This window comes from Cryptomeria japonica, chromosome 3, assembly GCF_030272615.1.
Source record: "Cryptomeria japonica chromosome 3, Sugi_1.0, whole genome shotgun sequence".
Classification (NCBI taxonomy): Eukaryota; Viridiplantae; Streptophyta; class Pinopsida; order Cupressales; family Cupressaceae; genus Cryptomeria; species Cryptomeria japonica.
In genome coordinates this window covers 582,325,933-582,341,999 of record NC_081407.1, presented here as the reverse complement: position 1 = coordinate 582,341,999, position 16,067 = coordinate 582,325,933, and positions in this window count along the sequence as shown.

Sequence of the window (16,067 nt, the reverse complement as noted above, 5' to 3'; positions counted from 1 at the left end):
GAGACGATACCCCGTACCTACCCGGTACTTGTACCTGCAATATTCTACATCATCGAACCACACATGCATATATACAATATAGAAAACGCGACATACACACTAATGAAGGAGAATCGTGACGTTTCCTATCTCACCAAAATGAGTGAAGGAAAATCGTCCCCTTGTATCCAATACACTCACAGACACACAACATATAATTCCACATTGCATAGATAAAGTAAGGTGTCAGTACATAACAATAATCCATAAAATGCAATAAATCACAAGTACTGAAATACTGCAAATAAATTATGCATCTCATATTCAGATAAAACGTAAAATAGTGTCAAATAAGTCTGAATAACAAATCATGGTAATGTATCCACTGAAAGAAAACAATAATAAAATATGAGTCTAATGAGTTCAAATGAGTAGGGGTACTACATTCTCCCCCCCAAAACTAGGCTTACTCTTGGAAGCCTAAAACAAATACGAATACAACTCTCGAAATAGGTTTTGCACCAGGAACCAAGTCTATGTGAAAGTCTATGTCTCACTTTGGAGGCATACCAGGAATATCCAATGGAAATACATCAACATACTCTCGAAGAATAGGGTGACTATCAAGAGCGATTTCTCGACTCTTTGACTCATCCACGTCCTCAAGAGTAACTGCAAAAAACTAACACCCTCTATGCATGTACCACTTAAGTTGCATAGCGGAGATCATACGTAAGGATATTGGTCTCGAATCTTCAACAATTTCCACTTTCTTACCAAGGTCATCTAAACACTCCACTGTTTCTTGCGATAGTCTACACGAGCCTTGTGAGAAGATAGCCAATCCATTCCCAACACAACTCCATAAGAACCCAAAGGAATGACTCGAAGGTCAACTGAAGTAACTATGGTTCCTAGATTCAACTCACAATTGGGAACAAAGGCATCTACAGAAACATGGACACCTGTAGCCAACTCTACTAGCCACCTCCCCTAGTTTTCTTAGCCATGACCTAGCACTGTATAGAGAAAACGGTTTAGACCTATGGCAAGGATAAAACAAGGGAAACACAAACATTAAGACCTAAGCAAAAAAGTCAAGTTGAATAGGCTCACTACAAACCCAGAGTACCCAGTGTTGAAACATGGCTCTGATACCAAGTGTAATGCCCCACCAGAAACCCTAAAGGAAAAACATCACAATCTATGCAACTAAGGGTGAATTAATTTTTTTTTTTAAAAGAACAAGTGCTTGAATTAAACCATTGCACATCTAATAACACAGCGGAAGTCTAACACATGATTCCCTAAGGGTCACCAATGAAGATTACTTCGTAGATTATATTAACACCATGAAAAAACCTACTGTTCAACTTTATAGGAAAATTAAATGTTTAAGATAAATATTCCACAATGAAAGAATTCAAAGTACTCCAAAGCAATCATTTAATATATGAATGTGTCTATGTATCCAAAATGAGAGGAGAATACCTCCTTATATACTCAAGCTCGTTGGGAAATTAGGCAAATTTCTGATATAGGCTGACATAGAGAAAGGTTTCCCATTCAAATTTGAGATGGGAAAAGGGTTTAAATTGGGTCCCAATTAGGGAGGACCATAGTGTGGCACCATGGTCTCGGTGAGGACCAAGGTGCCACACCCTGGTCCTACCATAATATGGTGCTAGGATAAAGGGGTAATGCAAGGTAAAATGTGATATTAATACCATATTTGCATGATGCAAGCATAATGGGGTCCTAGTCAAGCATAGGGATGCGAACAGTAAGGTGAGGGCCTCAAATATGGTCTAAATTGTAAAGGGGTACAATTTAGGACACTACAAAATTGACAGTGCCAATCAATATAATCAAAAGCTATCCCAAAGCCTATCGGAAGGGATAAGCACTTTAAGCAATAACAAGCACACAAGAATGAATTAAAATTTAGACATTATGGTGGATTTCAGTATAAAAATGAAGCACAAGATGGATTCCCCAAGTTTCCTTACTTTTGAAGAAATGTGTGGCATCAAATCCAATCTGGTAAGTGAAGAACATACCTTGGTCATCAAAGAGCTTAACTTTGATAAGGTGGAGATGGTAGCAAGTCTTAATAATGTGAAGGAAAAAAGACTTCAACTATCGGCATGGAGTATCTTACTGAAACCCCAAGCTACACTGAAATCTTCATTTTCACCAAGACGTCACCAATGCTACTTTGAAATAGACCTTATTCGTGTAGCAACATAACTTCATCTAACTACTTACACCATTTTACCAAAAGATAATCTCATGTTGAACTGTGCCAAGACCCATCCAATGTCACAATGATATCGGTAAGAAGAATGATCTCTATGAGTGGCTTGATGAGCCAAAATAATGGCTCCATTTTGTCAAATCTTGTCATGAAACTCTTGTTTTGATAATATGTTTGGGTCATAGGACTTTCCTTGTTGATGTCTTTTTCTAGTATTTTTGGACCTGATTTATCCTATACCTAAGCTTGTTCACTAATGATCTTTATACAGTTAATCTATGAAAATTACCTAAATTATATGGTTTAATTTATACTATGTTAACATCAATAGATACACATGTTTTTGTGCACGTTAACACCATGATGCAGGGTCAGTTAATATGAAAAGGTGATTAAGCTTGTAGTTTAAAGATGCATCAATATGCCGTTGGATGTAGACCCAATCAAAGTGGAGCAACATTGAAGAAGGTCATAATCAATTGACCGCTTCCTCAACAGAGTGATCCATGGAGCATTCATGATTGTTCCTAATGGAACATAAATCCAGGAAGGAGGTTATGCATTATTTTCTCAGCAGCAGAATAGTTGTTGTTGTTTTACATTTATGTGTTGACTTCTTCTTCTAGTGTAATTAATCATGTTTGCCTATTCCTCTGGGACATGGGTTGATCAGTTAGGATTTTGTTATAAGTTTTCCTATAAACAAAATGTCTCTATCTTCTCACGAGAGTAAGAAGAAAGAATGACCATAGAGTTAGTAATATTCAATTTTTTAGACTTATGTATGTGCAGTCGATTTGAAGTAAATAAAAATAATGGTATTTTGAGTTTATCAGTTGTTATCTGATTTCTAGATATACTCATTCAAGGGGACCCACTTGGTGAGTATTTCATATGTGTTCTTCAGTTAATTTCCATTTTGTTACAGTTGTTGTTTTGGTATTAGACTGTTCCTGCAGCCACTGGAAACAGTTCTTGTGTTTGTTCCTACAACCAAAGCAGGCAGAGTAGTTCTTGTTTGTTGTCTAGAACGTTGTCCTTAGCAGTATTTTCTTAAGTTATTTTCAATTGAGAGTTTTAATATAGTATTAAGTTATCATGTTTTTGCGTATTTGTTTCATAGAATTTCCTTTTTCAGTAGTAGAGTAATATGGTTGCAATTTGAGTTTTAGGGCACATATAGTGCCAACCCATTTCAAGTTTACGCCCCTAGTCGATAAAGTAAATGAACCTTTGCTACAAGAAAGGTATTTGTTCAATAAGGATGTTTTATCTCTAAGCTGAGTCTTTAGACCATAGTTTCTATTCCAATTGCAAGGACCAACACTTTTAGCGTTGTTGTCGGGGATGGTGCCAAACTAAGAACCTGTTGTAGCCGTTAGTTATAAAATCTTTCATTTTGTTTTAGATTTAGTTCTTAGCATATATTTATAAAATTTGCATGCATAGGAAAAGAAGAGATTCATTATGAAGATTTCTTCCCTCGCATCCTGCACTTGAAATAAACTCAAATCAAGACCCAGATATAAATCCTTTTGCTAAAGCCTTTGTGCGAGCTAGAAATCAAGGTGTTTTTGATTTATTAAAAGGAGACCTTGATTTCTTGAACAAAATCCCTGAAGAGAATATTTTACCTTTGGTTTTTTATCAAGGACCAATGCAAGGAAATCCTCTAGGAGGCCTCCGCCCGTGAACCCAACATTTGAATTCCCTATTCCAGACCTACATGATAATGCAAATTTGAAGAATATACCAAACTCTTCCCTTCCAAAGTTCTATGGCTTGGTTATAGAAGACCCAGATACCTTTCTGTTTGAATTTGATAATCTCTACAGAAGTTATGACTATACCACTGATGGCCATAAACTCAAGCTATTTCCTGCTACTCTGAAAGAAGCTGCTCTTAGGTGGTTTATGAGTTTAGGTAGAGATTTAATAACTACTTGGGATGAAATGGAGGAAAAGTTATTCGAAAACAATAAAGATTACTGCAGAGGAATTTATAGACATGGTGATGATATCTTCTGGATGACACAAAAAGAAGATGAAAGTCTGGAAGATTATCTTGAGAGGTTTTTTTTCAGTGTCGAGAAATCTAAGCATAATACCTTGAGTGAAGAATACTTGAAATTGTTTTTTCTAAGGGGAATCAATGAGGACTGTGTTGAATCATTAGACCTTATGGGAGGAGGGGATGGTACTCAAACTCAATGGGATGACATCAAGAAGATGTGTCAAAAAAACTTCAGGGCTTCTGCCAAGAAAGGAAGATATTATAGGCCTAGATCTTCAGTGGCAAAAGCATCTACAACTATTTCAAGAATGGAGATAACTCATTTGCTAAAGGATTTTATGGATGATGTTATTAATAACATGGCCACTTAGTTGGATACACTTCAAGGAAAGAAGAAACATGAAGAAGTAGAGATAATTCTTTCTTAATTTTGCCCTCATTGTAGGCAAAAGAAGAAGGACTACAAATGTAAGCTCCTTGCTAAAATTTAAAATCAATCAGCTCATCCAGATTTCAAGATAGTTTATGAAGATGATGGTCATCTCTTCTATATTGCACAACGAAGGCCATGGCCCCCAACACAAGGTATACCACAAGATCCATTGTCTTTTTCTGGTTCTTATGGGAATGCACAAAACAATCAGTGGCAACCCCAATATTCCCATAATTTTGGAAATTATACTCCTCAGTCTTGGAATAAGTACTCCCAAAATCCTTGGCCTAATTATTAAAACCCTTCCTTTCAGTGGCAGCAACCACAAGGCAATTGGTCACAACCTCAGGGTAACTGGCAACATACACCTCAATGGAGGGGAGGTCAGCAATGGTCAAACCAATCCTCTGGTTTCCTATAGCCACCACAACAATCCCAACGGCCAACTTTAATGCCACCAACTGCTAATACTACTCCACCCAAAAACACTCAACTGCCAACACATTATGTTCTGAATCCTAACAATAAACTTCAGCAATAGCAGCAAGTTTATTCAACTGATCCTAATCAATATCATGCATATTCTCTCAGTATAAGTGATATTCACTTACGATCAGGAACAACCTTACCTACCCCATCTCCTCCATTTATAACCAAATTACCATCTGAGGAGATTGCATAGGATACTAAACCTGACCAGCCTATATATCCTAAACAAATACCTCAATCTAAAACTTTAGACACTATCAGAACACCTCCATTTCCACAAAGATTGCAAGTAGAAGTGACTAGGCAGTAGGATGAAATAGATTTTGATCTTATTATCAATTAAAACATATATGTGTAAAGAATCCACTATTCCAAGCTATTAAGGATATTCCCATATATGGTAAATCTATTAAAGAGCCATGTTTAAAGAAACCTGGACAAAAGAAAAAGGACCCACAAACAATCCATGTAATGGGACAACTAGCATATATTATGTTAGGAAAAGTTACAGTCCCTAAGTATTCTAACCCAGGTAGTCCTATTGTGAAATTAGTCATAAATGGAACTCAAATTAGGAATGCCTTGATATATTTAGGAGCAACTATAAATGTTTAGACCAAGGATGTCATGCAGCAACTCAGTGTTACTAGTCTTTGGTCTACTCCAACAGTCATGTAGCTTGTAGATAGCTCCACTATTCGGCCTGATGGGATAGTTGAGGATGTTGTTGTTACATTAGATTCTTAGGAATATCCAACTAATTTTATGGTACTCTCCTAAGGCAACATTTGGGGGATATCCAATAATTTTTGGAAGACCTTGGCATTCTACAACTGATGCATATATAGGGTGAAGATCAGAGGATATGACCATTTAAGATGGTAACACATCTAAAACACTCACACTTTACTCTCTTGCACAACCACAACTTGATCAAGAATAAGTAGTATGGCTAGATGTAGGAGAAGAAGAAAAGGAACTCCATTCTGTTCAATAGCTTATGATGCTGGCTAGGGAACCATTCATGTAACTCCAGGAAGATGATAAGGTACTCGCTAGTATCATAGAAAATCATTATGGTACAAGTCATCAGTTATATAGTTTGCCAACATGTCCTTTGCATATTCTCGTTCCATCTACCAGTTCTTTGGATTCTCCTACAATCACATAAATATTTCATACCTTGTTGTCACAGGAAATCCAAACCCCTTGTTTACCTGAAGTGTCTCAAAATGAATCAAGTACTCAAGTAGAGGTTTCTTCAGGAAGATATTTGAATATCAATAGTTAGCTTATAGCAGACCAAAGATTGTCCTTCATAGAACTACTCAAGACCCATAAACAAGCCTTTACATGGGACTATCATGATATGAAGGGATTAGATCCTAAATTGTGTACTCCTAGGATTTATATCCTAGAATATTGTAAGCTATTTAGACAACCTCAGCGAAGGATTAATCCTGCATTAATGGAAATAGTGAAGGAAGAATTGCAAAAATTACTTAATGCGGTGTTCATTTACCCTATATCAGACAGTTTATGGGTATCTCCTCTGGTTATAGTTCCTAAAAAAGGAGGTAAATGGAGACTTTGTGTGGACTATAGGGAGATCAACACTGCTACTAAGAAATATTATTTCCCACTTCCTTTCATTGATCATGTATTGGATTCTTTAGCAAGAAAACAATATTTTTCATTTTTGGATGGGTTTAGTGGTTACAATCAAATTAGGATAACTCCAGAAGACCAGTAAAAGACAAACTTCAGCTGTCCTTAGGGAATGTATGCCTATTCAGTTCTTCTGTTTGGTCTGTGGAATGCTCCTCCAACCTTTCAGAGAGTTGTCCTCAGTATGTTCTCAGATATTTCTCATGATTGCAAGGAAATCTATATGAAAGGTTTCATTTCTTATGGGTTACTTTTGAGGAAGCATTGCAAAATCTTGGCAAAGTGTTACAATAGTGTGAGGATCATAATTTGTCCCTAAATAGTGAGAAATGCTTCATGATGATGCAAGAAGGGATAGTATTGGGACATCGCATTTCTCACAAGGGTATTCAAGTTGACCCTACCAAAATAGAGGTAATAATCAACCTCCCTGCCCCTGCAAAACAAAAAGATGTAAGAAGTTTCTTAGGCCATGCAGGGTACTACAGAAGATTTATAAAGGACTTTAGTAAGATGGTAGGACCTCTATATTCTCTCCTAACAAAAGAAGCTGAGTTTGAATGGACACGAGCATGTGAAGAGGCATTTTCCAAACTCAAGGGAGCTCTAACCCAAGCTCCTATACTCAAAGGACCTGATTGGTCTTTCCCTTTTCACATTCACACATATGCATCATATCTTTCAATTGGAGTAGTTTTGGGACATAAACAAGGAGTTTTAGAGAATGTAATTTATTATATCAACAAAAATCTATAGGGACCTGAATTAAATTATACTTTCACAGAAAACAAGATGTTAGTTGTTATCTATGCCCTCAACAAGTTCAAACACTACATCACTGGCTATCAGATATTTGTGCATATTGATCATGGAACCATCAAATACCTTATGAATAAAAGTTCTATTACTGGCAGATTGACACAATGGTTATTATTGATGCAGGAATTTGACATCACTATCATTGACAAGCCAGGTAAGGCAACTGTTGTAGCAGAATTTCTATCTAGAATTAAAACAAAGGATGATCCTACAACCATTTATGATTCCTTCCCAGATGAGCATTTGTTTTCAATTAATGTGCACACTCCATGGTATGCAAACATAGCTAATTACCTAGCAACTTTTAAAATTCCTCCTCATTTCTCACCCAAAGAAAGAAGGTTACTTGTAGAAAAGAGTTTCAATTTTTCATGGATAGCAGATTGCTTATTCTATACAAGGCCAAATCAAGTTATGAGGTGGTGTGTTCGATAATATGAAACTTATGATATCCTTCATGCCTGTCATGATGAACCTTGTGGAGGACACTTTGCTACCAAGAGAAAAAATATAAAGATCCTGAATACAGGTTATTATTGGCCGACTTTCCATAAAGATGCAGTCGAGTATACCAAAAAGTGTGATAGATGTTAGAGGATGGGCAGACCTACTCGGTCTAATGAGATACCTTTGTACCCATAGGTAGTTGTTACACCATTTGACAAATGGGGATTAGACTTTGTTGGGCCAATTGATCCACCCTCAAATGGTAGATCATAAATTCTGGCGTGTACTGAGTATGTTACAAAATGGGCCGAGGTAAAAGCACTCAAGCACGCAGAGATAACAAAGAAGCATAATTTTTTTATGAGGAAATCTTTACAAGATATGGAGTTCCGAGGGAGATAGTGACTAATCAAGGGGCACAATTTACTTCCACTTTGATTATAGCCTTGGTTAGTGAATATAATATAAGGCATAGAAATTCAACCCCCTACCATCCTCAAGCCAATGGACAAGCTGAAATCACCAATAGGGATATTGAATCTATACTAATCAAAACAATAGCCCTTCACCAAAAGGATTGGTCTAGTAGGTTGCTTGAAGCAGTTTGGGCATATAGGACCACATGGAAAACAACAACAGGTTTTACACCCTTTGAGATGGTGTATGGGAAATTAGCTATGATGCCTATGGAATTTGAGCATAAAACACTTAGAATAGCCATAGCGTTGGATATGAATCTCTTCGTAGCTCAACAAGATAGGATCCTAAAACTTAATGCTTTAGATGAAATCAAGAAATCTACCCTGTAGCACACAGAAACAATTTAGAATCAGCGCATGAAATGACATAATAAATATATCAAAGACAAAGCATTCAACCCAGGAGATTGGGCCCTTCTATATGACTCTAGGTATAAGGACAATTTGGGTAAATTGCAGATGTGTTGGTTAAGGCCTTATGAGGTGATTGAAACATTTCCAAATGGTGCAGTATGATTGGCCACTATTGATCCTATAAAATTCAAATTGTTGATAAATGGTCATCGTTTGTGCCTCTATCATAAGTTGCTTTCCAAAGAGGAGTTCCTGTAGCAATTCACTATTCCAGAAGGTTCCTGGATTCCTGCAACAAAAGAAGGAAGCCTTGCCATCCCACCTTCTTCCTAAATTTCTTGCCATGCAAGATCATAATAAATACTTTCGTATATTATGGAAGTACCCTTCTTTGCAATAAATATTCCATCTCCGTACTCACCAGTCACTCTTCCATATCATTCCATGTCATTCATTTCGCCACTTCACTTGTCGTATATAGCGGATCTACTTCATGCACGATGGATTTGCCTCAACTATTTTCATTATGGCACGATACCAGGTACGGTCGTGTGTATTTATTTTTTGTTTCATACATTTATTAAACCATATTTTGTATAATAATGAAATTTGCATAGTATTCATTTTAGTCATTTTCTGTATGTGTGGACACCTGCTACACCTTAGGTTGGGGGCGAGTACGATTCTTATATCATTTCAAATAAATTTTAAATTTTAAATTATTTCCCTTTTATGTGACATTATGTACTTTGATTTTATTTCTATACCTTCCACCCCCGCCATTTCTCTTCGCTTGCCTTTCATTATTTTAAATTTTTGGCTGAGTTTTTTGCAACCGGAGCATATTTTCTTGTGAGAATTTGCAGAGTTTAAACTTGGGTATATTTCTACAAGTGGTGAGTTTTGAATATCAGAGTTACAATGGGTGGTCTGATAGTTCATCATGAGCCTACGATGCATGATGTCCTCATACAAGATCATGTTTGTGAACCTGAATTCTGAAATAGCGGTTGGCTAGATTATTTCCTGAAGCTAATAGAGTTTAATGAAGATATTGCAAGAGAATTCATCTGCACATTTTCTAATGGGGAAGCTCAGGTGAAGGGGTTGAGACTTGTTGCTATAGAAGTGAGGATTGCAGAAGTAACAGGGTTGCCAGTAGACAGGGAAAAATACCTTGAAACAAAGGACGCATGAAGTGCGAGGGTAGAGTTTACACAACTATTTGACCCAACTTTGGTAACAGACAAGCAGGGGACCAGACAAGAATTCCTTCCCCTCAAATGGAGAGAAATAACACTATATATTATGAATTATTTGACTTACGAAGACAAATTCTCATGCATGTATTCTCACCATTTTAAGCTCCTAAGTCATCTGCACCATGGGAGGAGAATGAATGTTCCTAATATATTGTATAATATTTTTTCCATCAGTGTAGCGGAGACACAGAAAAGTAGGCCTCACTTTGTCACTCATCATTGTTTAATTAAATTGTTGGTTGAAAGGTCTCTGAGATATGTTTCCCAAATGACCTAGGATGAATTTGTTCAAGTTAGAAAGTTTAGGGTAAATAATATGGGTCGAGAAGAACAACCCCCAACTCAAGAAAGGGAAAAATTAGCAGAAGATAGTCCTGCCCTTGAACCCTTATCCTCCAGGATATCACCGGTTGAGGATATTCCTGCAACATAGGAACCCTTGCCAGAAGAAACCTTGTCAGAAACCGCAGAAATCTCAATAGGGGTTCCATCAAAAACCCCAATAAGAACTAGGGTCGCTGCACAAAAGGAGAAAGGTAAAGAGAAATAGGTTGACATGGAGAAGAAGAAGGAAAAAGGAAAAAGTGTAGATTCCACCCCTCCTGTCACAAGGAAAAGGAAAATTCCAAAAGAATTCTCCTATAGTCACTGAGGAAGCTGTGGAAACACCTGAAGAGCCTACAGAAAATCATCCTGCAGCCACCGAAGAAACGCCTTTGAGAAGAAGTGGTAGGCTTTGAAAGAAATATAAAAATAAAAAATAGTCAGAGAAACCGATTGCCAGCACACTTGTTGATTCACCATCAACGCAGGAGCCGAGCAGTCCTTTTTGGGACGTTATTTCTTTGAGCTCACCTATAGAGCCACAGGAGGCTCGAGAACCTGAGGATTCAAGCAAAGAAGGAGATAAAGATGAAGAAATCCCTCATGAATAGCCACAAGAAGGTATGGACATGGAAGGGCTTGATAATTTGGCCTTCGTTGCATTGCAGATTGATGAAGTAGAAGGCGGATCTAGGAAGTCAAAACCCAAAGCACCAATTCATAGACCGCCCTCCTTTCTTACCAGCCATGTTGCTGCTCTTGCCTTTTATAGAAAATGGGAGTTATAAAAACAAGAAATGCAGAAACAAATTGATCAGCAGAAGAAAATAATTGAACAAAAAGATGAGGAAATTGTTGAACTCAAAAATAAGGTGGATATGGTAGTCACTATGATACCACATCTCATGCAGTGTAGGGTGCCACCTTGAGTTTACTCCTTATATTTGAAAGAGTAGCATATCTATTTTCAGTTAATGATAATTGTCAGAGATCTAAGTCCTTTGGAAACACCCTAGGAGTTTTATCATGTTTATGAAACGTTTCCTACAGCCATTAAAAATTTGTTTTGAGAGTTTAACTTACATAATTATGTTGTTCCTAATGATGCTAACTAGAATCCTCTTCTTTATATTGGAGACATTCAACTCAAAGCTCTCATGTCATGGATCCAAAATGAAATTACCAGGGGAGAACAATTTAGGATGTATAGGAAGGATGAACTTGATCTCCCATTGCCATTAAGAGATGAATCAAGGGATCCAAGATGCCTTTATTATGATTGGCAAAAAAAATTATATAGACCAGACTATGCAAATGATATTCTACCCATGAGAGGAAGTATTCAAAGAATATCAGCACATGGCTACAATTGAGGGTCAGGTAGCAATTGGACATTTAGTGCAGCATTGGAATAGTCTACCTAATGAGTTGAAACAATCTGAGCCACATTCATTTCCAAACTATCATGCATCACTTAGACGAGCACCCAAATATATATATTTGGGTAGAACAAAAGAAAAACATTGGTTTCCCCTTAGTTTTTAGCTACATATCCTTCTATGGCCACTAATGGGATGCAAGGATAATGACCCACCTTATAATGAAGAATCAGAGTGCACCAGGTGGACACGGTTGGAGAAGATGAAAGGATTTTATTGGAGCTTGGCTATAGGAGGATATGGATAGGTTACCCCTGATAATTTCAGAATTAATGCAAAGATTAGGAACTTTCCTGTTGCTGGAGGACCAACAAGAAGCTAGGTTGGGAGGTAATGATGAGCCAAAATAATGGCTCTATTTTGTCAAATCTTGTCATAAAACTCTTGTTTTGATAATATGTTTGGGTCATAGGAATTTTCTTGTTGATGTCTTTTTCTAGTATTTCTAGACCTGATTTATCCTATACCTAAGGTTGTTGACTAATGATATTTATATAGTTAATCTATGTAAATTATCTAAAATTATATGGTTTAATTTATTTTATGTTAACATCAATAGATACATATGTTTTTGTGCATGTTAACGCCATGATGCAGGGTCAGACAAGATGAAAAGGTGATTAAGCTCACTGTTTAAAGACACATCAATATGCCATTATATGTAGACCCAATCAAAGTGGAGCAGCATTGAAGGTCATAATCAATTGATCGCTTCCTCAGCAAAGCAATCTATGGAGTATTCATGATTGTTCCTGATGGAACATAAATCTAGGAAGGGGGTTACGCTATATTTTCTCAGCAACATAATAGTTGTTGTTGTTCTACATTTATATGTTGACTTCTTCTTCTAGTGTAATTAATCTTGTTTTCCTATTCCTCTGGGACGTGGGTTGATCAGTTAGGAGTTTGTTATAAGTTTTCCTATAAATAAAAGGTCTATATCTTCTCATAGGAGTAAGAAGAGAGAACGACCATAGAGTAAGTAATATTTAGTTTTCAGACTTATGTATGTGCAGTCAATTTGAAGTAAATAAAAATAATGGTATTCTGAGTTTATCAGTTGTTATCTGAGTTCTGGATATAATCATTCAAGGGGGCCTACTTGGTGAGTAGTTCTTGTGTGTTCTTCAATTAATTTTCATTATGTTATAGTTGTTGTTTTGGTATTAGACTGCTCATGTAGCCATTAGAAATAGTTCATGTGTCTGTTCCTGTAGCCAAAGTCAGAGTAGTTCATGTCTGTTGTCCAAAACTGAAGCAATCACTGGTGAGGACATACCTCAAGGAGATAAATCCAACCAATCGGCAAGAGTAAACACAACGAAAACACATAGATATGATGGAGGGAATGCAAAACAGATAATTTTATTGCATGAAATTTGATTATGTCCAACCGGTAACAATCGGGTTACAACATACTGGTACACAAGCCTGGTAGAATAGGTCACACTGGGACCTTGAATCGAAATATCTATCTTCTAGGCATAGTCTATCTATCTGTACTTCTTGATTTTATGATTGATTGCATTTTAAAGAATGATTGCAAATATATATATAGATGCAAAGGATCTGGTCGGCCCAAAAAGGATCAAAACTCGAAGAACAAGACCTAACATGCAAAATGAACAAGGTCGGCCTCTGCTAAGAGATTCCTCTAGAAAATAAAAAGGATGAAACATAGAAGGTCGACCACACACCAAGAAACATCAAGATCAACGTACCAGGCTCTATAAGCTTTAGAATAGGTTCTGGTAGATCACTAGAATAGGTCTCAGGAAACCGGTAACAAAGGAACAACTGGTAGCAAGAAAACGTCATGGAAGCTGATAGCGATATCTTGATGAAAAGTGATCCAAAAGGATGTTGTTTGAAAGAAAGAAAGATGATCAAGTCTTCAAGTATAATCCAACTCCACAGGATTTAGTGAAGCAAAACTAGGACACACAGAAATGAAAATTGAAACTGCAAATAAAACAAAAAATAAATGTTTTTGGTTGATGCAAGATTGTTGTGAACCAGAGATGCTCCTGCATCAGACATCCGAAGTTAATGAAAAAGTGAGCCTCTCACTTTGCTTGGGTCAGAGGGAAACCAAGGTAGTCTACCTCTACCTGATAAATCCATGATGAATCTTCAACTGGTCTGCTCTTCCACTTCACAAGATATTCCCTGTACTGACTGTTCCAAGTACTACACCTAATCCTACTATCCAAAATCTCTTCAATCTGATATGGTTCCTTCTGGGGCAATTGTTTCTCTAAGTTTGCAATAATGTCCTCACTAAATTCTGGTTCATGGTACTCATGAAGATCTGCAACGTTGAATATAGGCAAAATACTTAGACTATCTGGTAGCTCCACTTCATATGTATTTCTAGAACTCAACTTCCTCAAAATATTACAGGGTCCAAACTTCTTCATCTACAACTTATTATAAGTTCCAACCAGGAATCTCTCTTTTCTCAAGTATACCACCACTTCATTGCCAACTTAAAATTCCTTATGTCTCCTTTTCTCATCTGCCTTCTCCTTATATTTTCTATTCATGTCCTCCAAATGTTGTTTAACCTGAATATGCAATGTTGTCATGTGATCTGGAAAATCTTCAGCTTCAGAACTCTTCTGGTCTTCACTCCTAATGTGTCTCAATTCTTCTATTCCTCTAAGATGCACTCCAGTAACAATCTCAAAAGGTGTTTTCTGGTACTTCTATTCATTGAATTTTTATAGGCAAACTCTGCCTGTGGAAGGATCAAATCCCAACTTCCAGTTTTATCTCCCACTAAACATCTTAACAAGTTTCCCAAACTCCAGTTAACTACTTTTGTCTGTCCATCAGTTTGTGGATGAAAAGTAGATCTGAACTTTAAATCTATCTTCATCTTCCTCCAAAGTGTTCTCCAAAAATATCCAACAAACTTAGTGTTTCTGTCTAAAACTATGTTCTTAGCTAATTCATGCAATCTCACCACTTCCTTGAAAAATAGGTCTATTACATGCAATGCATCTAATGTCTTCTTACAAGGTATGAAATGAGCCATCTTTGAAAATATATCCACTACCACAAATATAGAATCATTCCCTCTCGATGTCTTAGGCAATCCAAGTACAAAATCCATGCTTATATCCTCCCAAGGTCTTACTGGTATTGTCAAAGGTTTATACAATCCCACATTCTAACTACTACCTTTTGCAACTTGAAAAAATCTACAACTTTGCACATATCTCTTAACATCCTTATGAATCTGGGGCCAAAAGTATTGCTCACTCACCAATGCAACTATTTTATCAATGCAAAAATCTCTAGCTAAACCTCCACTATGTTTCTCTTTTATGAGGTTCTCTCTCATGGAACTCTTTGGTATGCACAACTAAACTCCATTGAACAACATCCCATCCTGAATGAAATAATCCAACCCTTTGCTTCTATCAACCATAACCGCTTCTCTACATGCTTTCCAAGGTTCTGTAAAATTCGGGTCTTCATCATACAAGGTCTTCAAATCTTTAAAGCCTAATATTGTCACTGTCATCTTTGTCAACAAATTCGTTCTCCTACTTAATGCATTAGAAGCTTTGTTATGTTTCCCACTTCTATTCTTCAACACAAAGGTGTAACTCTACAAGAATTCTACCCATCTCATATGTCTCTGAGTCAAATTACTCTAACTATTCAAATACTGCAAAGCTTGATGATCTGCATACAACAGAAACTCCTTAGGAAACAAGTAATGTCTCCATTTCTTAAAGGCTTAAACTATGGCATAAAATTCATGATCATACACTGAATATCTCTTCCATGCATCATTCAATTTCTCACTGAAATATGTCACCACTCTCCCTTCTTGACTCAAAATTGCATTGCTCCTATTGCAGTTCCACTTGCATCACAATCCACTTGAAATACCTTATTAAAATCTGATAAAGCCAACACAGGTTGCTCAATCACTTTCTACTTCAACAATTCAAAAATTTTGTTTTCTCTGGTGGTCCACTTAAATTCCTTCGGATCTCCCCTCATGGTCTCAGTCATAGGGTTACAAACTGAACTACTATTTTTGATAAACTTCCGGTAAAAAATACCTAATCCATGAAATGATCTTA